This window comes from Schistocerca nitens, chromosome 6, assembly GCF_023898315.1.
Source record: "Schistocerca nitens isolate TAMUIC-IGC-003100 chromosome 6, iqSchNite1.1, whole genome shotgun sequence".
Lineage (NCBI taxonomy): Eukaryota > Metazoa > Arthropoda > Insecta > Orthoptera > Acrididae > Schistocerca > Schistocerca nitens.
The window spans coordinates 147,327,489-147,352,922 of NC_064619.1; the positions used below are offsets into that span (position 1 = coordinate 147,327,489).

The 25,434-nt window shown below is 41.8% G+C and overlaps 1 protein-coding gene across 2 annotated transcripts in view; it reads left to right on the top strand.

Annotated features, from left to right (window-relative positions):
- LOC126262206 (uncharacterized) overlaps positions 1-16,358 on the top strand; it is a 48,354-nt gene extending 31,996 nt beyond the window's left edge. The window contains exon 4 of one of the 2 annotated variants that reach the window (XR_007546709.1): positions 14,872-16,358. The gene's annotated coding sequence lies outside the window, so the exon portion shown is untranslated. Of the gene's footprint in view, positions 1-85; positions 278-14,871 lie in introns of those variants that run through there. The other variant, XR_007546710.1, reaches the window with a different exon arrangement.
- Positions 16,359-25,434: the final 9,076 nt, after the last annotated feature.

Here is a 25,434-nt window from a genome sequence, read left to right on the forward strand (position 1 = left end):
GCAGTTATATCTTATGATTTCATAAAATGAACAGAATTATGAAAAGGGTAGACACTCACTATAAACATGACGCATTGAGTTGCAGACAGGCACAATGAAAAGGCTGTTACATACTGAGCTTTCAGCGAAAGCCTTCTTCAGGAAATAAAACATTCACACAGGCAAGCACATATCAAACATACATGGCCGCTCTCTCCGGCTGCTGTGGCATGGAATAAGTGTGTGCGTTTTGAAAAATCAAGTAAAGGTTCATTACAACTGTAATATAGAGCTGCTTGTCTTCCTGAGTAATAATTGTTATTCACTTTAATATATCTTCACAATGCTAAAAATATATTAAAGTGTATGGTAAAAATTGCCCATTGCAGATTACTTAATATTTTGACATGTATTTGAGTTAACCATGATGCAATTCTCAACTACTCCTCCATAAATATTTTCTATGAACGTTCGTTGTTCGTTTGCCTCAGCTTTGTTAAACAAAAAAAGTCCAAATAAACTACACGTTTCCAATATAATAGAGACAGTGAAAACATAAAGGAGCTAGGAATGACTGAGACATTTCTAAGTGGAAGAAAATTAGGGAATTCATAATAGAAGGAAGCCAGAGCAACTTGCTTGCATAGCATAGGTAAGAAATAATTCTTCTGTGTTTTAATTTAAAAAAATTATTCCAGGCAAGCACACATTTAACACTCAAGAATAAACAGAACAGATGAAAAGTCGGTGTCATACAATTAAATGGAAACTTAGAAAATCACTATGCAAAGCTACACCATTATTATGTAAATTAATCTTTGCAAACTTATTTGTATCTCATGTTGATAACCTTTCACACTTACGTAGAACACAATAACTGTTATGTTTATTTTGTATGACTTTCAAACTGATATTTAGCCACCAGATAATACAGTGAAAAACTATATGCTGGTGTAACAATTGAGTGTCCATTCAGTGAATGAATCAGGATTTTTTTTGCCTTCTCTCGTGCATTTGTTGACTGAACTGACCATGTATATTGCTGGTTCTGTGTGTTCAATGGGCACAAAATTCCAGTGAGTAACCATGTCACCATCACCAACTGTGCAGGTGAACTGACCTTCTGGGAGCATGCAGGTAATTTATTCCTTTCTCCTGTGATTCCGAAGCAGTGTTAGGTATGCTACCTGTACCTGAGGGCAGTCACTAGCAGAAGTTCCATATGTCAGAGGCAGATTGAGCACCCTCCAGTAACTATGCCGCCTCTGGAGATTGCACCACAAATACCGCTGCTGACTCACAGCCACACACAACTTTCGATGCAGACTACATACAGAAAGGGGTTCCAAATCAACAGCACAAATGATGATGCTTGCCAAAATAATGTACCCTTTAGACACAAAAACAGGTAGTGCACTAGTGGACTGTTCTACCTTACAGGTATTATTCACTTTAACTATGGACTAGGAAGTAATTTGCTATTTTGGAACTGTAAAATTCATCATTGATAAATTACAGCAAGCATGGCAGACTCGAGGTATATTCAGAAATCAACTTTTTTCCACAACATGCGATACAAGAGCTTACTAATGTAGCAGTATGAATTTGTTTAAATTCTGTATTTATCCTTTTGTTAACTGTTGACAATGATGGACATTTTCAGATACTTGGAAACAGATTACAGAACCAGTTGCAATTAACATCATGGTTTAAGGTATCTACACGTGTATTAATTAATTGAAAACAAATTATAGCACCAGTTGCAACACACTGGACAAAAAGTTTTTGGATTAAGTAACAATTTTGGCATCTCCACATCAGTCTGATTTTTACAATTTGTTTAAGGTCAAGAAAGATCTATGTCCATGTTGAGTTGTCAAATGTAATTAAAGTCCAATACTTCAATAATTTATTAGGCACCTGGAATGCTGTTATAATTTTTCCCCCTACTCAAAAATTCATGCCTTGCATGAGTGTCCTTTTCTGTGTCGCACTCATGGAAGCTACAGAAGGAAAGCACAAAAATTCTGCTTATTTCTTTTAAATGATTAATGGAAAATCTCATATAAAGATGTGAAACAAATACTAACAAAGAGATAGAGGGGCTGGCCAGTACTTACCTCAGCTCAGTACAGCTGATAGATACACAAAAAACAGAACCGAAAATTTACGTTCCTAGCTTTCGGAACAAATGTTCCTTCATCAGGGAGGAGAGAGGGGAAAGAAAGGGAAGAAGGAAAAGTGGATTCAGTTACTCACAACCCAGGTTATGAAGCAACAGGGAAAGGAAAACAGGGAGGGTAGCAAGGATGGAGGCGTGGTTGTCAGAGGGAAGCCAAAGATATTCTACTGTAAGTACTGTGCCAGCTTCAAACCAAAGAGGATGCATACAGAAGTAAAGAGGTATATAGTATAAAGATAAACACAACTATGTAGGATGAAAAGATGCGTGAATGGCTAAAGAGGAAAGGGAAAGAGGACAAGACTGAAGAGTAAATGGGAGTGAGGTTGTTTAACGTAGGTTCAGTCCAGGGGGATGGCGGGATGAAAGGATGTGTTGGAGTGCAAGTTCCCATCTCCACAGTTCAGAGGGACTGGTGTTGGGTGGGAGAAGCCAAATGGCACATACGGTGTAGCAGGTTCCTAGGTCCCTAGAATTATGCTGGAGGGCATGCTCCGCTACTGGGTATTGGACATCTCCTAGGCGGACAGTTCGTCTGTGTCCCTTAATGCGCTCAGCCAGTTTAGTTGTCATACCGATGTAAAATGCTGTGCAGTGCAGGCATGTCAGCTGATAAATGACGTGTAGTTTCACACGTGGCCCTGCCTTGAATTGTGTATGTATTACCAGTAGCGGGGCTGGAGTAGGTGGTTGTGGGGGGGATGCATGGGGCAGGTTTTGCAGCAGGGTCGGTTACAGGGGTAGGAACCTGTGGGTAGAGAAGGTAGTCTGGGAATATTGTAGGGTTTAACAAGGATGCTACGGAGGTTAGAGGGGCGACGAAAGGCAACTCTGGGTGGTGTGGGGAGAATTTTGTCAAGGGATGATCTCATTTCAGGGGTTGACTTGAGAAAGTCATATCCCTGGCGGAGTAATTTGTTAATGTGTTCGAGGCCAGGATAATATTGGGTGACAAGGGGGATGCTTCTGTGTGGTCTGGGGGTAGGAACATTGTTGTTGGATGGGGAGGAATGTATTGCCTGGGAGATCTGTTTGTGGACAAGGTCTGCAGGATAGTTGCGGGAGAGGAAAGCACTGGTCAGGTTATTGGTGTAATTGTTGAGGGATTCGTCACTGGAGCAGATTGTCAGATTAAATAGCTGTTCCACTGAATGAGATCACGGTAGTAGTTTTTCTTGTAATAAATGACTTCCAGATTTTATTTTGATCTATAGCCATGAAGCCTCAAGGTATTATCAAAATCAAAGAAACTGCCGTCCCCAGGGGGCTCGAGGTTCTTTCGTGAGTTCGTGCATGGTGCTCATGGGGCCCCAAGCTATTGCAGCTCATTCTTCATTCCCTAGCTGCTTTTCCTTCTACCTGCCGCCACCCCCCCCCCCCCCCTCTCCCTCCATATCCCCAATCCTTCCCCGTTTCCTGTATTGGTTGCAATTTTGTTCCTTTTGCCAGTTCTTTCACCCTTTTGGTGTTTCGGTCCCCACTGTAGCCCCCTTCCACCCTGCTAGATCACCAGCACATGTAGCCAGTCCGTGTGGTGGGGCTGTTATGTACCCATATGGCTGAGCCCCCTGACAACACAGGGATCACACTACTGATACCTGAGCTGTTGCCTCCCCGTGTATGCCAAGGAGTGGTTGCTTGTCTTCTTGGAGCATTGGAATTCCCAGCAACGGCCACCATGCCAGACGGCCCTTGCTGTGGCTGGGTGACGCCCATGGGGAGAGCCCCTGGTCAGAGTGGGTGATATCAGGGCAGATGCTTGACGCATGAAGCATATCAAGCTACAAAAATCTGGCCGTTCACGCAAGCCTGTCTCTTAGAATGGTGAAGGATCCATAAATGCTGTCTCGTATGACCCGGCAGTCTTCCCTTCCGTGGCTACCCCATGGGAGGGGGCCAGGTTTGCCGTCTCGGTCTAAAACCTTTTCCGCATTACCTCGTCTGTACTACGATGGATGAGGACACATTCACTGCCACAAAGCCATTATTTTTCGTGGAAACTATCGAGGACAATTTTGGTGAAGTGGAGCCTATTAGTAAGATGTGGACAGGCTCACTGTTGATCAAAGCTTCTCCTGCCACCCAATCCACAGCTCTTCGTGCCTGTGGTCATCCAGGGAGTCCTTTTTCATAGGGACCTCACCCTGCAAACTGATGAGGAACTCTGGCCTAATCTGGAGCTGTGTGGCATTTATTTTGTTCGATGTGTGCAGAAGGGTCGCAAAGACAACCGCACCATCCTGGCTTTCAAGGGGGATACCCTCCCAGAGAAGGTCAAGGTTATGTGCTTCAGATGTGATGTGAAGCCGTACATCCCTCCATCTATGCGGTGCTTGCTGTGTGGCAACTGTGGCCACCCCATCCATGAGGGAACCCCTTGTGTTCTGCCGCCTGTGTGTGTGAATTGTGCTGACCACCACTCCCCCACTGAATTGCCCAGCTTACAAGAGAGCAAAGAAGGTACGATAATATAAATCCCTGGATCGCCTTCTTACACTGAGGCTCACCAAAAGTATGAGACACTCCATCCGGTGTCATTATCTTCAACTTTTACCTCTGTTACTTCCTTTCCTCCTCCTCCTCCCTCATCCATACCCCAGCCCCGCCCCTCTCTCCCCTCCACCTCCCCTGCCATTCCCAAAACCTCCCGTCAGGGAGTCGCCCCCCACCCCGGCCGAAGAAGTGCCCCTTATTCGGCATCTGCCAGTGATCGGGCTCCCTCCTGGGAACCCTCTCCCTGGCGTCTCTCAGGCCAGAAGACTGTTACCACCACTGGGCCATGAGGTGCTCCATCTGTGGGCCCCTAGGTCACCCGCTCTCTTTCAGTTCCCGATCTTGCAGATGCCTGTACTCCCCCTGTGTCCTGTCCTCCTCCACCTAAGAAAGAGAAGAAGAAGAAACATAAATCCCAAGAGAAGGCGTCTCCGGTGCCCCCCGCAGGTGCCAACTCCCCCCCAGCAACCTGAGCCTGACATCTTAACTATGGATGTCACTCCATCCTTGTTGGTAACAACTACTTTCCAAGTGACCTGACCTCCTCCTCGGCTCCTTCATGCCTACCTTGGACTCATGCCACATGATCATCCAGTGGAACTGCAACGGCTACTATCATCTCCTACCAGAAATTCAACGTCTTGTCTCCTCTTATTCTGCGTTCTGTCTTGTTCTCCAAGAAACGCATTTCCATGATGACCACTCTCCAACTTTACGTGGTTATCGGGCATTCTGTCGGAACCGCGGTGGCCCTGGGATAGCATCTGGTGGGGCCTGCACTTTGGTTTGCTCCAATGTCCTTAGTGACTGGATCCCCCTATGTACCACCTCAGAAGTGATAGTGGTTACAGTGCAAATGACTCCGGCAACCACCATTTGCAATGTCTACCTCCCTCCAGGTAGGCCACTTGCTTATGTTGCACTATCTACCTTACTTCAGCAACTCCTGTCCCAGTTTCTCCTCCTTGCGGACTTCAATGCCCATCATCCACTGTGGGGGAGTCTTACATCAACGGCCCTGGGTATCCTAATCGACCACTTATCACGGGCTTCGATTTGTCTCCTCAATGATGGTTCCCCTATCCACTTCAGTGCCGCTCATGGCACCTTCTCTGCTATCAATTTCGCAATCTCCTCCCCTGCCCTTGTGGTTTCCCTACATTGGTCATCCCATGATGACCTTTGTGACAGTGACCACTTCCCAGTGACATCATCATTCCTGCTGCTAGGCAGACAGACCCCCATGTTGGGCATTACGCAGGGCCAATTGGCCTTTACACGTGTTGTCTGCTTTCACACCTCCCTCTCGAATTCCATTGATGTAGTCGTGCAAGGCATCTCTGCCACTCTTCTTCATGCTGCTGGCACTTCTGTCCCCCTATCCACAGGTCCCCCTCATCATCGGCCGGTACCAGGTGGATCAAGGACGTTGCAGTCACTGTCCAGGACCACCGATGGGCGCTGCAGTGATTTAAGTGACACCCCTCCCAGACCAACCTCCTCACTTTTAAGCGTCTTCGTGCTATGGCTCGTTACATTATTAAGCGGAATAAAAAGGAATGCTGGGAGTGCTATGTTTCCTCCCTGGGGACATATGCTTATTTATCACAGGTTTGGTCGAAGGTCCATAGCGTTCTGGGCTGCCAGCAACAGTCAACTGTCCAGGGTCTGAACATCCAAGGAGCTCTGTGCACTGATCCATTGGTCCTCACAGAACACCTTGCAACACACTTTGTGATGGCATCGTTGTCCGCTTCCTATCCACCTGCCTTTCTTCAGCAGATACGCAGAGTTGAACAGATGCCCCTCCATTTCATCCTGTACCACGTTGAGCCCTACAATGCTCCTTTCACTGAATGGGAATTGATGCAGGCTCTTAGCTCTTCACGAGACACAGCCACAGGGACAGACTCCGTTCACTATCAGAAGATTCAACACTTGGACGTTCCCCAGAGACAACAGCTCCTCAAGGTCTTCAATCACATCTGGCTCACGGGTGCTTTTCTGTCACAATGGCGAGACAGTATAGTTATCCCCGTCCTTAAGCCCAGGAATATCCCAATGTCTCTCGACAGCTACTGCCCCATTAGCCTTACAAATGTGCTTTGTAAGCTGCTTTACTCCGATTGGAATCAGCCATCTGATAGGCTTTTACTCACCGCCGGCACCTTGTCGCAGTGTTCTTTGACCTACATAAGGCGTATGACATGGCTTGGCACCATTACATTTTAGTTACCCTCCTTGACTGGGGCTTCCATGGTCCCCTTCAGATTTGTATCCACAAGTTTTTATCTTACCGACTCTTCCGGGTTCGATTGGCACTTCACTCAGCACCGTCAGATTCAGGAGAATGGTATCTCACAGGGTTCTGTGCTAAGTGTCATGCTCTTCCTCATTGCCACAAATGGGCTTGTGACCTCTGTTACGCCTCTGATTACCCCGGCGTTGTACGTTGACAGATTTTTGCACCTGGTGCAGCTCCCACTCGATGGCGTCTGCTGAGTGCCAGCTCCAAGGCACCATCCGACAGGCCTCTACGTTGGCCACTGCCCGTGGCTTCCAGTTTTCCTTTTCCAAAACGCGGGTTATGCATTTTTGTCGCCGACCCACAGTACACCCTGATCCAGAACTTTATTTAGGCAACCATCTCTTTGATGTGTTAACACAGTCCCATTTCTTGGGCCTTGTTTTTGATAACAAGCTGACACAGCTGCCCAACATTCGTCACCTAAAGACTACATGCATGCGAAAGCTTAATGCTCTCTGCCTCCTGACCCACACATCTTGGGGTGCAGACCGTTCCACTCTTCTCCATCTTTACCATGCTCTGGTTTTGTCCAGACTCAATTATGGCAGTCAGGTTTACGGTTCAGCAGCTCCTTCCACTTTGAAACTCCTTGACCCTGTCCATCATTGTCGGGTGCATCTGGCTATTGATGCCTTTCGTTCTAGTCCTGTTGATAATCTCCTCACAGAAGCGGGGATTTCCCACTCTACACATCCGATGGAGCCAACTCCTTGTTTCTTACACAGTCGCCATTCGTCAATTCCCTGACCATCCTGTATACCTTGTGCTCTTCGCCAATGAGGTATGTCTCCCTCCTAATACCTGCCCACAGGTGGGATAGCCGGTTGGCATGCGTCTCACTACGACTGCGCCCTGTGTCTTTCTTCCCATACCCACCCTTGGATGGTGCCTAGACCACGGATTAGGACCATTCTCTTCCAGGGTTCTAAGGTCTCTGTTGCTCCGATGGTTTACCAGCGTATTGTATGTGCAATCCTTGCAGAGTTCCAGGGTGCCACCATCCTTTACACTGATGATGGTTCTAAGACTACTGATAAGGTGGGATACGCTTTCATATCTCCTACCAGCCTAGAGCACCATTTGTTGCCGGGATCATCTTGTGTATTTACAGGGCCCTCCTTTTAGTTTCTCAGGCCTCTCTCTCCATAGTGTTTTAATTTGTTCAGACTCCATCAGCAGCCTACAGGCTATTGATCGATGCTACTCTCATCACCCCTTGGTCTCTGCCATCCGTGACCTCTCTGCCCTTGAGCGTGCCGCCTGTTCAGTCGTCTTTCTCTGGGTCCCGAGTCGTGTGGGAATCCCAGAGAATGAATTGGCTGACCGTTTGGCTAGAGAAGTGGATACGTACCCCCCCTTTTCCTTTCACAATTCCAGCTGGGGATATGCGGATCTATGTCAAATCTCTCTTTGCCCAACAGTGGAATGCCATCTGGAGCGCTACTGCTCATAGTATTAAACTCCGCACAATCGAGGAGTCTACTGCAGTTTGGGGCACTTCTTTCTGACCCTCTCAGAAGGAGTCCACTGTTTTATGTTGTTTATGCATTGGTCACCCATTGTTTCCTCCTACGTAATGACCCACCCACACATTGTAGTTATGGCACCAGACTGATGATATCTCACGTATTTGTGGCCTGTCCCCTTCTTTTGACCCTTCGTGCTAAGTAGTCTTCCTGCTTCCTTAAATTTAATATTAGCGGATGATCCATGGATGATAGACCTGGTCCTTGGTTTCCTCCATGAAAGTGGTTTTTATTTTCAGATATAAGGTTCTTCTTTCGTCTTGGAGCTGGGCCAGGTTGGTTGTGGTTGTGATTGGGATTCCTTTTGCAGTCTTCACAGTCGGTGACTCAATGACCGCCCCCATTTTTAGATTTGGTCTCACCTTTTATGCTTATACTGCGTATGTTTAACGTTCATTCTTTTATAATTTGACTCCTCTGACTGAATCTATTCACTTTTAGCAACTCTCTTTCTTATGTAACCCCCTCTGGAATCGCAGGACTGATGACCTTGGTCTCATATTCTCTCAATTAACCAATCAATCAAACTGCTGCCAAATCTAAACCTTGTAGGGCTGACATGGCCTAACAGTAGCAATGACATTTTTGAAGTCTTCCACTGTTGAAAGTTTTGAATGTCATTATTGAGAATTCTCAGTGAGAGCAAAATCATGATCTGAAACTGAGAAATTGTGTTCATACATAAGAAACTTCTATTCTGTGTTGTCTAAGGTAGGTAATACTAGTGACAAGACTAACATATAAAAATAAGACTCATGCCTTTCAGCTGACCTGCTTAGTTTTCCTCCATACACAGAAATTAAGTTTGTAAGTGATGAGGAGGCAGGCACTCAGTACAGCTCAAATGCAGGAAGCCGTGCAGTTTTCCTGCTTTCTTATTGTGGGTTTTTTAATACTACAGGACTTCCCCCACACTCATTAACTCTTGTCCCAGCTTATTTTTCAGTTTCTTCTTCCCATTTTCTGATAAACTGAAATACTGGACTCCTGTTTCACAAAACGCACAAATCTAAGTAGAATAATAATCTGAAAGGGAGAAAACTGCATTATTGACACACAGGTTTCAAATACAAGCTAGCAGTAATACTGCAGCACTTTGATCACATTGATGTGCTTTTACCTCTGGAGACTGTGATGGCACCATCTGTTGGCAACACAAAGAATTAAAAGTATTGCCAATTTTAACTTGAATTTTGCCAGATTTATTCATTTTATTAACAGTAAGAGAGCTAATAGGATTAAAGAACGTGCAAGCCAAGCACTTTTAAGAGAACGCATTCGTTTTACCCATATACAGCTGGATATTGTTTCCAAAGATTTATTTTATTTACATTTGAACTTGTCATCACAGTTTTCAAGAGATGTTTGGCAGTGGGTTGATGATTCCACCTGGGCGCTATCAGATTGGACACATAGGAACCCCGTTACCAGACAATCCTCGAAATTTGAACGGCTTCTTTCTCGTTCTACAGCATCAGAAGTGGATAAACGTCGGTGTACTGTGATTAATCTCTCTAACAAGGCGCTGGATGGGCCCACAGTGTCGATATTGGAGAAAGGTTTAAATTTTTCGCCCACTCCCTAGAGACTTCCTATCACAGAGTTCATTTGCTGTGTAGAACAGGCAGTACACAGCCTACCCGAGGATCAAGCAGAGGAAATAAGGCAAGAAGTGTCGCACACATCACGTCGGGCTCAACCACCGCGGGATAACATCTCTTCCGCAGAGAGAGCAGCCATTCGTTCCCTTAAGAATGACGACGAAGTAGTAGTTTTACCTGGATTTACTTCTCAACGACCCGGCGTACAGAAGACTATCTAATGACCCCACAGAAAGGATCAAACGTAAGACACTTTTACTGCTGAAAAAGAGTTCGTTTTCAGATGATTCACGTAAGAAACTTCATCCTGGTGCTGCCGTTCCGCCTAGGTTGTATGGTCTGTCTAAGTTGCATAAGGAATGGGTTCCTCTACGCCCTATTGTTAGTAATTTGGGTGCACCGACCTATAACCTGGTAAAGTATTTATCATCTGCTCTCAGTCCATTTGTTGGCAAATGTGAACACCATATATCCAGTTCGGTGGATTTTATTCGACGATTGGGATCTTTGAAGTTGAGTCCTTCAGATCTGTTAGTGAGTTTTGATGTGGTATCCCTCTTTACACGAGTTCCTCTGGAAGAGTCCCTTAGTTTGATCAGTGAAAAACTGGATGAAGAGCTGGTGAAACTTTGTCATCATGTGCTGACCGCCACGTATTTTTTATTTAACGGTAACATTTTTTAACAGAATGACGGAGTGGCTATGGGTAGTCCTTTGTCACCCATAGTAGCCAATTTATTTATGGAGGACTTCGAGGCTATGGCACTGACTTCAGCTTTGCAACCAACGTGCTTCTGGAGATACGTGGACGATACCTTCTTCGTATGGCCGCATGGACGTGATGCTCTTAACAGGTTTTTGGACCACTTCAACTGTCTTCATCCCCGTATCCAATTTACTATGGAGGTTGAAAATGATGAGATGCTTCCATTTTTAGACGTAAGTGTTTATAAAAAACCAGATGGAACTTTGGGACACAGTGTTCACCGAAAGCCGACACACACAGATTTGTATCTGCACCCTCAGAGTTGTCATCCACCACACCAACGTAGTGGCGTCCTTAGGACTTTGGTACGGAGAGCATATGCCATTTCCGACGCAGACAGCTTAACCCAAGAACTTGAGCATTTGATGACTGTTTTTAAGGAAAATGGATACACTGAGAAACAGATTCGTCGGGCTATGGAATTTGGACCGTCTCCGGAGGTGTTCGAAGAGGAACATAGATCTGTGGCCTTTCTTCCTTATACTGGAGGCTTATCGTTTAAGATTGGACGAATTTTAAGGAGTTTTAACATTAAGAGTGTGTTCCGTCCACCCTCTAAGATTAGGGCTCTGCTCGGCTCTGTGAAGGATGATTTGGGACTTAGGAAACCCGGGGTGTACCAAATCCCGTGTCAATGTGAGAAAGCTTACGTTGGCCGTTCTATTCGCACAGTGAATGACAGGTGTGTGGAACTTCGCCGTCACATGAGGCTACAACAGCCGGAAAAATCGGCCATAGCAGAACACTGCCTAAATGAGGGACACAAAATGAAATTTGAGGAAACTGTTGTAATTGCCAACATTTCCGGTTTTTGGAAGTGTGTGTATAAAGAGGCGATTGAAATTAGGTTGGCTGATAATTTAATCAACAGGGACAATGGGTTTCCTATTAGCAAAACGTGGAATCCTGTATTATCTCGCATCAAAACTGAACGTTCTTCGGTGCGGCCTTGATTGCGATATATCGTTGCCAGCAGTGTTTCACTAAGGGCGGTGCCACCTCCCTGTTTTGGAAGCCAGAAACCATGATGGGCGGCGCATGCGCCGTGTACTGAACGGTGGCCTATATAGGACGTCGAATTGCAATCTTGCGTCAGTTCTCAGCGGGACTCATCAGCAGAAGCAGCATTTCCTGAAGATGGCGAACAGTTGGATCGCCGAAATATCGAGTCAAGTTGATTTTAGGATCCGGCAGCAAACCCGAAGAGACTTTCAAGACTTATTACGCCGGGAAAGCCTACGTAGTCACAGTTCTCAGCTGTTACATAACAGGCTACATTTGGATAAAACAAATGGAGTGTTGTGCTATTGGTGTGTGTTTGCCCGTGCCTATTTACAGTGGTAAAGTTTAGTAGTCATGACAGTATAGAATGGTGAAAAAACTGAATTCAGCCGATACTCTTGCCAGTAGTTGTACCTCATACTACATGTAGTCTACCAGAAGTAAAAACAGATGATACTATGTAGTGCCCGTAAATTTTACAGATTCTTAGGTATTTTTGCTGCCCCCCCCCCCCCCCCCCAGGGATTTTTGCTGCCCCCCTCTTTTTTTTTTTTTACAAACAAGAATTTCCCACGAAACTTCTAGGTGCTGAATTCTTTTTAAATTGTTAAGTGCATGAAATGTAAATAAACAATCCGGATAGGGGCCTATATCCCCACTCTCTTTACATATTTATATGACATTGTTTAATATGTCAAAATATTTCCAGACTGTTCAGAAAGTATCGTGAATTTCTTTTTGATGCTGAAAGTTGTGTAAGGATAAATTAGTGAACTAATAAAATGTGTGTAGGAGGTCGGAAATTTAATTATTTGCAACATACTGTTAAGGTAAGTATAAAAACAATGTAAAAGAAGTATAAACAGTATTTCATTTGTGCAGCAACAGTATTAACAATGGAGACGAGGACAGCAGAAGAAAACTATTGCGTTAGACATATTTACCAGTCAAATCAAAATCATTTAATAATTCTTAGTAATGCTGGAGTTCAGTCAATTCAGACTGCTGGTTAAATTGACACACTCCTCTTTCACCCCACGCTTATGACAAAATTGTTGCATCCTTTTTATTTGAAACGTGATGGCTACTGATGCAAGTTTACAAACCTAACTGTGGTTCATTGGCCAGTATGCACGTTACCATCTACTATTTCCTCATATCTTGAAGGAGTTTGATGACTTTTGGGTTAGACCACACATATGCTGATCTCAAAAATGTATTGAACCATTTCCATTCCTTTACAGCTGAAATTAAACATTTAAGCTGTATTTCAGTGATTATTTTGTCTCATTGTATCCAAAATTAGATAAAACTTCCATGATGTTTATTGCGGTAAGTTATGGCACAAAACAAATTCACTTCACTTTTTTCCAAAAAGTATTCTTTTCTAGCTGCCTGGAGCACGATTTCACACATCCTAATTGCTGTCTGCTCTAAAGGCGTCTGTTGCTTAGTAACTGATGCATTTACTCATCAGTGATCATATCGTGAAGATTTTTCACTGCATATCTGTGTTGAGTTATCTTTTACAACAAATACACATTATGCTTAGCACAAGTTTGACAGGCGAAGCACTAGCAGTTGTGTAGAGGCTGTATAAATATTTAAGATTGAGTCAGCATTTGCTTGGAAAGCAGTGCTAAGTAGGAATGAGGATGCCTTAAGGCACAATGGGGACAATACATAGGGGGTTGTGGCACATTCTTATTTTAAAGTTGATTAAGTAGGCTTTTGCAGCACAGTCTATTTTTACCTTCAAGCACCTGACCTGACAGTTGAGAGTCCTGCCCCCATCTCAAGCCCATTGTATTTATTCAATAACTCCTCTTAGTGCTATTTCGTATGGGTCCAACACACAAGAGCAATAATCTAGGATGGACTGCACAAGTGTTGTAAACAATTTCCTTTGGATATTGATCGCATTAAATTAGTACCCTAACGATGGACCAAAGTCTGCCACGTGCTTTACCTGCAACTGAATCTGTATGGTCAGTCTATTTTATCCCTAGAAATTGTTACAGCCAGGTATTCATATGAGTTGACAGGTTATAATTATGACTCATTGATGCAATAATCATATAGTACTATGCATTTTGGTATCGTAAAGTGCTCAGTTTTATATCTCTGAACATTCAAGGGGACCTGGATGTGAAGTGACTGAAATTTTCGAAAATATTTTTGTCACCATCTGAAAGACAATTTTATCCCGTTCCAAAAAATTTATTTATCTACTTTTCAGTTGTTTTGGTCTTAAACGCTATTTGAACAAATGTCTGCAAACCAGCCACACTCATGTGACAGACAAGGAATAGCACCATTACCATTTCTTGCCTGCCACAGTCATGGAAACAATACCCAGGGACCTTGCAGATACAAAATTACTTAGCAAATTTCTGCAACATGGCCGTACACAAAACCCTAATGAGAGTTTCAACAGCTGCGTGTGACAGCGAGTACCAAAAATAGTGTTTGTTGGATGGACAGTACTCAAAATGGGTGTGATGGATGCTGTCATCTGTTTCAATAATGGTGTAATCAACAGGACAAAAGTACTGGACAAATTAGGCATCCAGGCAGGAAATGATATGATAGCTGCTATGACTGCCATAGATGTTCAGTGACTAGTTGAAGCTGAAAGGGCTGTGGAAGCCACCACAAGAGTCCAGAGTAAGGAAAAGGCTCCTGAAGAAGTCTACAGAAGATAAAGAAGCAGCTGGCCAGCAAGAGTATGCTGCTGAAATGCTCAGAAAGAGGCATACGATGAGTCAAAAACCACTGAATTTTCTTTTCTCATTTTCTCGAAACTATATTTTCAGAACGTTACGTACATATAACTTCACAATGGTTTTATCCATGTTCACTAAATTTCTCTCAAGTGAAGAATGGGATAGTATCATTGTATTACGCGTAATATATCGCAGAAATGATCTATGTTTGTCATTCTGTATATAATTTTAGCAGTATTTTTTAGACAATAGTAATGTGGTATAATAAGAGGTTTTCTATTTCCTCAGGTATACTTCAAACTACAAAACAAGAGGCATGTGTTCCTGTGATTGTTGACAGCAGCCTGCCACAGTTTGAATGCTATTAGACTGATGATGGACCAGAAAATGGTACCAGAATGGGAATGTGTATTATAAAAACATCTATTAGGCAAAATCCTGTAACTCTTAAACTATACCAGATATTTCAATAAATTTCCTTTTACAGCTTGAGTTAGTGTCACTCATTGTTGTTAAAAAAAACCACAACTTCCTCCGCATGGTCGATCAAGAGTAATGTGCACTGAGAACAAGGTATAAAAATGCAGCCTGTTCACATCCAGGTCCCCTGACAGCAAGTTGCTGTCCCTTGCATCAGTTTGAAATCTTATCAAGATCTACTTGAATATGTGTGGAGCTTTTTTCAGACAACCAGGTCAGAGATTACTTTTAATATTGTCTGCAAGATCATCAATATATGAAGACGGTCGAAAAGTTTCTAGCTCATGATAGTTACGTAATGCCTCGCATGAACATCACCACCTACTTTTATGCAACCGTTTTTGGGCATGCAAGTCAAATTTCACGTCACCAGCTTCATTAGTTTTGCCTTTAGGATGGATTGTATACTGCAGGATAAGCAAAATGGCGAATATCGAGAGAATCAAGAACCGTGCTGTGACTGAATATTTGAAGGGAACGATGCCCAAGGAAATTGCGAGGTCATGCGGAATACACTTAAGGACAGTGCTCCGTCTTATGCAACATTGTAAAACTAGGTATCCAACTTTAAACATGGAAGATGCACCAAAGAGCGGAAGGCCTGTCACCATTGCTACAGTGACTGCAGTTCACGACACGATTTTCCCGGATCGTTGAACAACGCTGCAGCACATTGAAACCACATTTGGAATCCTCCATGAGCATGCTCATGACATTGTTGTGGATATTTTGGGAATCCAGAAAATTTCATATTGGTGAGTCCCGAAAGAATTGAATGCAGATCAGAGCTGGCAGCAAGTGCAGTGTTGTGAAGAAATCGTCCGCCCATTTGAGGCAGATGAAGGTGGCTTTCTTGCAAGATACGTGGCAATGGACAAAACGTGGGTTCACCACTTTGATCCTGAGACAAAACAAGTCACAGCAATGGAAACATCCTTCATACCCTACCTCGAAAAAATTGTGTGTGGAAAAATCAGCCGATAAGATAGCAAAAGGAGTGGGGTAATTACGGTGGATTACTTGCAAATGGCATAACTGTCAATGCTTCATACTATTGCACTCTCCTGCATTGTTTGAGAGAAGGAGAAAAAGGTGCAGAAAATTGGCACGCAGAGTTCTTTTGCATCAGGACAACACACCGGCACACAAAGCCCTCGCAACACTGGAAACTCAGAGTGACTGCAGGTTTGAGTTGTTAGGTCATCCGCCATATTCTCCAGATTTGGCTCCATCAGACTTTCTTTTCCCAAATCTAAAAAGAGACCTCAAAGGACAATAATTTGACAGTGATGATGCAGTGAAAGCTTGGTTGGACTCAAAATCGAAGATTTTTATTTGAATGGTTTGCAGAAATTATCTGAGTGTGCCCGCAAGTGTATTACTGTACAAGGAAATTATATTGAAAAATAAATTTTGTATTATGAAATTTGTCATTCTTTATTTGTTAGGCTAGAAACTTATTGACCCCCCCTCATACAACTTGAATAGAAAGAGTCCCTACACATTTCCATGGGACACACCTGAAATTAATTACAGTATACATCTGAAGGTGACACGTCCACTTAAGGTAACTTGATTTGTCATCTGAAGCAAGAAATCCTAAATCCAGCCACAAATTTCACTTGACACTCTATACAATAAGTTGATAATAAGTGTTGTGATGTGTTAAATGCTTTTTGAAAGTCAAGAAATACTGCAACTTCCTGACTGCTTTGACCCACAGGTCTCAGGAAGATGTGTCAGAAGAGTGCACGTTCGGTTTTGCATAACCAATGTTTTGGAATCCATCCTGATTGGCATGGAGGAGGGTATTATGGTAGGACTGAAACATCGCACACACAAGGAAAATTTCACTTGAGATATATCAATCATTTGGCTTCAGTAGGAAATTGCTGCAATAAACACAACACTTCACTTCAGTGAATACTGAGGGCAATGAAAAATAAAGCATGGGCATGAGAATATTTTGCAAATGTCACAGAAAATACACTGTAATGCTGTATTTGTTCTCCACAGTAGAAGTAGCACGATTCACTACTCGAAGAATCATAAAGTATTTCAGTGCAGTCACACATCAGGCAGTAGCTCTTCTTTGTAGGTTACTAGTATTATGTGACTAATAACAGCAGCATGTTACTCACATTCAAGAAGTAAGGGTTGTTTATTTTATATATAAAAAAATCTACAGTGCCTTTGATCTACAGTACAAGCTGTTGTTAAAAGGCTTCATCTCTCAAACAAGATCCAAAGTCAAACTATCGAGGTGTCCAAAAACATTTTACATTTGGTGTACGTGAGAATGAAGAAGAGGTAACTTAACAAAGACAAAAATCATTCGGTAATTCAGTGGAAGAACTAATACAAATTTCATCCAGTGGAAAACAAGAACATACATTTGTTTCTCAATGCTGTAAAAACTGGGTAAGATCTATGTTGTTCATTTTTGTATATAAACTTTTTTTGTTTGTTGATTAACCAGATGTTCTGGCAAATCAGCTGAAATTGCTGCTGTTTAAAGCTGCAAATCAATATGCATAACTCCCTTGTTTGACTTTCTTATGTATGTGTGAGAACTGCATTTGAGACTTTGATAGTTGCAGTATTCTAGTCAATATAGGGCTCAACCCAATAGCTGCACTCCTTGGGAGTAGTTATTACACTAACAGTATGCTGATTTGCATACCTAGTCAAGCATAAGAGGATAGCACAATTAACCCCTTCTCACAATGCTGTACAAGAGTCTAGAGTCCTTGGTTGTTTCTTTTGAGCATGACAAATTCCCAACCCTGCTGCGAAGAGAGTGTTGAAGGAAAAATATGGTTGTTTTCATGTAGAATGTTGTACTACCATCTGCTTTGGAGATGCAATGGCAATTACTATCAGTTCATGATAATAGGAAAGAACAGTTAATCTTCAAACTTGTCGCCAATTTGGCTGTTACACAGATGAGGTAAAATGAATCATATAGCAGTAATGTTAGTACCAGAGTAGATGACTGGATTATTCAAATTTATAAATAATAAAAATATTCTGGAGACATTACTGTTCTGATAACTGAAGTCTAGATGTCTTCACTAGCTTCATTGCTCTGTAGACTATGATCAAAACCACTGAGACAACTCAGTTAAGAAGTAGTCTCGTATCTGTACAGGACATAATGTGCAAGTTAAATAAAGAGAGGGAAGTAGTAAGATGACTACTACAGAATTCTTTCAGTCGTGAATACCAGTTTCCTGAACACTGCATTTAGCTTAAAAGTAAATAACTGGTAACGAAACCTCACGCATCACCTGCATGTGATGTGGAGTGGGGGATGAAATTGCACCACATTTTATCTTCCAATGCAAATACTGGAAGCCAAAAGACAAAATATTTGGGTCATTAACTCTTGAAGAGTGTGTGTCTAAAAATGACCGAGGAAAGGGTCTTCTACTACTCTTCAAAGGTACTGACTGGCTTTACTAAAAGGACAGGGAGAGTAACTGCACAATATACTCAGTTTTGGTATGGGCAACAGGGGGATAAGACCACTGTTTTGTTTTCATGGTTGAATCGAATCAAATGGCTGTTACACACGGTATTGTTTGGTTGCAACAGTTGTAAGAGGTCAACACAACCCAAGAGACCCAAAGACTAGACAAAATGTAGTCTATGCTGTTGAGAATTCTTTAGTTCATTTGTCATGGAGGAAAAAGTGATAGGCTCAGGAGCAGGTGCAGATCACTCCGTCCCCAGGCCGAGTGGGACCCGGCTTTTATTAGCATAATCTTTGGAAACAATTAACCTCCTTACTCTTTAACGGGCTTAATGCATGCAACAGCTGTTAACAACTTGTTCTCCTTGATCACTGCTATCTTCAGTGGTTTCCTTCTAAAAGTGATAAGTCATTTATTTTGTGGTGGTCAAATGATAACAATTAAATATGTCACAATACACGGCTCAGAGTACTTGATAAACTGAGCCAATGCAAAATTCTGAGGTTGCAACATTAAATTTAACCACAACTGCCTGGCAGTCCTGAATTAGTTACTGGGGTTGAATCTGCCCGATAGTAAGTATCAGTGAGTAACTTTGGGCAACATTGTAATTATTAAATTACATGTAGGGACAATATCTGAAAGGCTACAGTGGTAGACTTTGTGACATTTCTGTCAGAACCATTTCCGTGTCCAATAATTTTTATGAAAATCGTGTATGAAGTGTGTCCACAGCTTATACATTGATAAAAAAAACATAGTTTTGTACACCTTGAGCTGCACTACAAAAGTATTTACTTTCTGGGGCATCTCAGACAGGCTAGCTGTTCACTGGTTGGTCAACCTGCCTCAGTCCTGTGAGCAATCTAGCCTGGCCAGCCTACAGGTCTCAACCCGCTACACCAGGCCACAATGCGCTCTCTGTATTACATCTGTCTTTGCATTGCAGCACTCACCTTGTGTACATCTTCAAAGGCATTAAATTTAATGTAACTTATTCATGTGTGAAGTACACACTAACACTCCACCACAGAAGAGACTGAATTAAAAATACACTTATTATAAACCTGGCTATTATAAGGTATCTCATTTATGTAAAACATCAATGAAAATAATCAATTTTTGAAAATGTAATATAATTGTATAGATAAAAAATCTACTTACCAAGCAGCGGCAGGAAAACACACACAAAAAAGTTATTTGAATTTGCAAGCTTTCGGAGCCAATGGCTCCTCCTCCTGGCAGAAGGGTGAAGGAAAAGGACTGGTGAGATTTGGAAAAGTCTCCCAGAACACCAGATCAGGGGAAACTTACTGGATGGGATAATAAGGAAAGACTGACTGTTGGGTACTGCAGATTTGACAATCTGAGAGCGTAAAGGTAGAAGGTGAGTATTATGCAAGATAGGGCTGGTGTTGGTGGTGGTAGAGGGTGTATAGGGCAAGTCTTGCAGCGAGAATGGCCAAAGGGGTGGGAACCATAGGATAGCAAGATAAGTGAGGAGGTTCTGACAACAATATTGCAGAGAATGGGAGGGTGACGAAAAGCAGTTCTAGGTGTGGTGGGCGCAATGTCAGACAAAATGGATCTCATTTCAGGGCATCATTTTAGAAGTCATAGCCTTATTGAAGTACCTGATTAAAACATTCATGACCAGCATAATACTGAGAGACAAGTAGTGATGTTTTCTGAGGAATCAGTGGTGCCAGGACTGGATGTGATGGCCCAGGAAATCTGCTTTTTAACTAGGCTGGTGGGGCAATTATGTGCAGTGAAGGCTGAGGTGAGAATAATGGTGCACTGTTGTAAAGAGTCTGTATCTGAACAAATACGTTTACCTCGAATGCCAAGGCTGTATAGGAGGAAACGTCTAACATGGAAAGGACGGCAACTCAAAATGTTAGTACTGTAATTTGTTAGTAGGTTCAATGTGAACAGAAGTGGGTACCTGACCTTTAGTGAGGATGAGATCAACATCAAAGAAAGTGGCATGGGATTCGGAATAGGACTGTGTAAAATTTAATACGGAGAATTTATTTAGAGATCCAAGAATTTTAACAGGTCAGCTCCCCATGTGTCCATAGACTGTATCTACATGGAACTAGAGGCTGAAGGTTGATGGATCCCAGGAAAGCCACATCCAAGCAACACATGAGGTCGGCATAGGAAAGAGCCACCCTGGTTCCAATGGCTCCGCCCCTGATCAGTTTGCATGTCTTCCCCTCAGATGTAAAAAAGTAGTTTTGTAAGTGAAAGCTGATTAACACGAGCACGGAGAATGTCATGGGTTTTGAATCAGATGGGCACTGACTAAGGAAATGTTGAGCAGCAGACAAACCACGTACATAGGGGATGTTACTATAGAGGGAGGTGGCACCAGTGGTGACAAGCAGGATGTATGGTGGACAGATTTCAGACAATCTCGGAAATGGTTGGTGTAAAATGTTTGTATACAGTTCTTGTGGTTCTTGTAAGTGCTCTGAATCAGATCTGCTCTACAGTACAAAATCCATTATTTAGTCATCCTGTACTTTTCCAAGAGGAGAAATTGTCCAGTTTTTAGAAAATTGCTAGCAAACAAAATCTATTTATATCCTACCAAGCACAGCCAGTTTTCTACATGATAGGCCTAGGTATGAATGTGGGCTTTCACTCCAATGTATTAAAAAGGTAGTAGCAGATTTTAATCAATTTTCTCTGTATTTCTAATCCCTCTAAACAACACACAAACACTGTTATTTCTGAAAGGAGTCAGCTTGATCCACCTATTCAAACATCCTACATTTCCTCTCTAACTGGAAGACAGAAGCACGTCTTAAACTTGAGGTTTAATCAATAACAAACAGCATTTTGTGACCGATCAGCAGTAATATTGTACTGTTCCGTTTCTGCAAGCATTTCTCTTTTAACACTCTGTGCTGAGTCAACCTCCTCACAAGAAATTTTCAATGTATATACAACTTGTCTTTATTTCCCATGCCTTTGTCATGTACAGAGTGTTATCATCAGATAATGGCTTTTATTGTTTATTACTGTAAACCTGCCGCAAAAGTACAGGCTCCCTTTCCAAAGATACTGCTCAAGTTTAAGTATAAATTCAGTCCTCAACTCCTCAGCAAACTCAGATATATTTATGGGCACAATTGATGAATGGAGAAAAAATGCCTACCCTCTAGTCCTGGGCACTGACATCAAGGAGCTGTTCAGCTACCCGACTGAACTCTGCTGAGAAAATTAAATAAGTGTGGAGCTGCAAATAAGCATTTGCTATGACGGCATTTATTTTCCTACTGAAGCTGTAAGGTTCCTAAAACCTATTTTTTCCTACATTCCAGGCTCAAAAGATTCCAGTTAAGAGTATGGCAGGTAATTGTTCATTGTAAAGAGGATTCTATTCTTGCATTTGTCCATATAGTCACAAGAATGTAAGCAGACAATAGTAGATACATGGGAGTTGCTTAATATGACTGAGGAAGGAGCCAGCATTTTTCAAAATACCAGCTTTTCTTTCAATTTTATGTCCACTTACAGTATACATAATAAAAAAATATTTGAAAAGGTTAACTATCATTAACTGTTCAAGCAAGTTGCAAAATTGTTTCCAGGAGTGTCTATCACTCTCTCAATACATATCTACATGAAAATGTCAGTTTACAGAGCTGGTAAAATGTAACTGGCCTGGGAAAATTTTTTGTAAGGCTGATGTGGAATTGACCCTTGTTACTGAACAAGGTAAATGCCTATCAGAGAAAGTGCTGGAAATCTTGATTCTGATACAGACTCTATGTCACAACAAATTTGGATCAGCTGTTCAAGTAGGCAAGTTTATTTTTCGTAACAAATGGGTGGGCCATATAGCCCGTATGCTAGATGGAAGACAGGCGAAGATGGCACTAGTGGGAAAACCAAAATCCAAATGCCCCATTGGATAACCAAGGCAGCGCTGGATGGACGACCTGGCGAAGGACCTAGCAGCTCTGGGAATTGAAGACACCTGGTGGAACCGGGCACAAAACAGGAAGGAATGGAGGCAGTTTGTGGAAGCAGCGTGTTCTGCAGGGCCTATGATTGCTGAATATCTATCTATCTGTTCAGGTAGGCAGTTTGTTGTCTAACCTCAAGTACATACTGCTGTGTCTTTGCTGTGTTGATTAAATTTCAAGGACTGAAGTTCAAAAGAGAAGTATGCAGCCCCTCCTATCACATCAAACATTCAGTGATACCAACAGTTTTCCAGACTGCTATTACAAAACATGAATAATGGATCTAATATCATAGCTGCTGCTGCAAAAAGTTTAAAAATTTATATGACCCATGAAATTAAATTTTTTCACCACGTCTTTGCAGGATCTTGACATACTAGTCAATTGCACCTTCATCCTATGCATTATGTGCCATTGGCTAGTAATATTGACATAGCATATATACAGCACATTGATATCTAAATTGTCAGTATCATCATATAAAATAAGTAACCCAAATTCATATACAGGTGAACCAGGATTTCAGCCTTCTTGGTTGTTTTTACTGATTGAGCCATATGGTGCCAAGTCATCCTTTAAGATGGTCTGAATAAAAATAGTACTATTGTATTTGCTTTTTAATGGGCTATAATTTTTGCTGGGATTTAAAAAAATTAACAAAATACACAAAGTCAATCTTGATATTTATTTACTACAATTATGCGGAACTCAAATGAATTCATTTCTGGAACACCTATGCGCACTGTGCTGCAGTTTCTTAAAAGTAAGTAGAAACCAGTGATAGGCTGATAGTGGAGTGTGTGTAGTCACCAGCACTGTGCCCTCATCCTTACAGCCCACCTTAAATTTATATGTATCTTAATCTGCTCATCAGTTAACACACTGGTAAGTTATTAATTCAAACACAAGCAACTGTGTGTTCCTCAGTAGAGGAGCATTCTCAATAATTGTTTTATCAAACGTCACCATTCCATTTTGTGCTAGAGATTTTATCATGTTAAGAGGGCAAGAACCACACTCCAGCAGTGGTGATGGCTCTTCCTTGCAATCTTTGTTCACCTGGAAACCACTGAACATGTTCAGACTTACTTACATGCTTCCAGTTCCTGTGGTGAGATGGCAATGTCCAAAAAGATGCAACCATATCACAATTCAACACACACATGCAGAGTATATATTCTTCAGTCCTACGTAAATCCAGGGATAGTTGTTGTGGAAGAGAAAACAACAGTGAACTATTGCAGAAACTAAAATGAGATTCAGAATTTCTGTGGTAATTTCAATCTGCCAGTTCCACAAGAATCATTTAGGGATAAAAGGGGCGAATACACTGCTAACCACCACTGGCACCAGGGATGTGGGTGTTTTTCACTACTAAATTTTCAGGATGAATATGTAGAACTTATACTGAATGTCACACTGTGCAATGCTTGATGTATGATACTGCACCACGTCATGACCAAATCTATTACTAAATGTTGTAACATTGCACAAACAGTACACGAGTGTTACTGCTGTCTTCAGTCCAAAGACTCATTTGACACAGCTCCACAAGATAGTCCATTCTGTGCAAGCCTCTTCATCTCTACACAGCTACTGCAACCTACATCCTTACTGTAGTCAAGATCTCCCTCTGCAATCTCAACCCCTTCCCCCTTAGTCCACCCAGTTCTTTTCCTTACCAAACTGACATTGCCTCACAGTGTATCCTATCGACAGTCCTCCTTTTAGTCAATTTATGCCAGAAATTTCTTTTTCCAATTGGACTTTCCACCATCTCATTTGTTATTCAATCTACCCATTGACATTCATGATTCACTTTCATATGAGGCTATACTCCAAATACCTTTAGAAGAGAGTTCCATTTGCTTTCTGTTAACAATTTTCCCTCTTTCAGTAATTCTTTTCTTACTATTTATTCTCATTACTTCTGTCATTGTCAGTTATTTTGCTGTCCAAACAGAAAACCTCAGATACCTTCTGTGTCTCACTCCATAAAGTAGTTCCCCCAACATCACCTTATTAATTTGAATACATTCCATTACCATTGTTTTGCTTTTGTGGATTTTCATCTTTTACCCAGTGAAATTTTTGATACTTTCAGTTTACACAGAAAATAACAAAATATGTAGAAGTAAGTTGTTAAAACCAGGGTATGAGCACTACAACAGTTATGAGTGAATGTAAGGATATTACTAATCTATGGGACACAAAAAAACCAAACTACAAAACTTTACTTAAAAGTGATTTGATCCAAGTTGTCATGAATATTTGCACCTGTATAGAACAAATTACTGTGACATAAAAGCAGTTTATTTATAAGCAACAAGAAGACACGTTACCTTCTCTCTTGCTTACAGCACAGATAAACGAAAAGGTCACAGAAGTTTATTAATAAACATACAAATATTTTTTGATGAGCTGACTGTAATTGTAATTCTGCATATTTGATATAACATTCTTTTACTATATCATACAGAAGCAGATAAATTGTCTTGAAGTCTTTTTTTTTAAGGTATGATTGTCTTATAGACAGGTCTGAAGCAATGTAATAACCCAACTTACTTAACATAAGTTTGGTGTAAGTTTATCACTGCATTCCAGTTTCCAGCAGTCTACAGTTTAATGGGACATGCTGCTTCATCAATGAAACTGAAGAGCATCATCCACCAAAATTACTTTTCACATCAGACAAATCTCTCCAGTGAGTAATGTAAAAGAGCAAGAACAAAAACTATGAACTATGTAGAATTACATATTCTAAGTAATGCAGTAAGACATTTTTCACACCAGTTAATTGTTCTGTAATCTGATTCAACTAGTTTTTTTAAGAAATTTGTATTTATCTTTTTTCAACTGAGTTTTCAAATGTTGGGCTGAGGATTCTCCAGTTAATTTCATTATTTTATGAG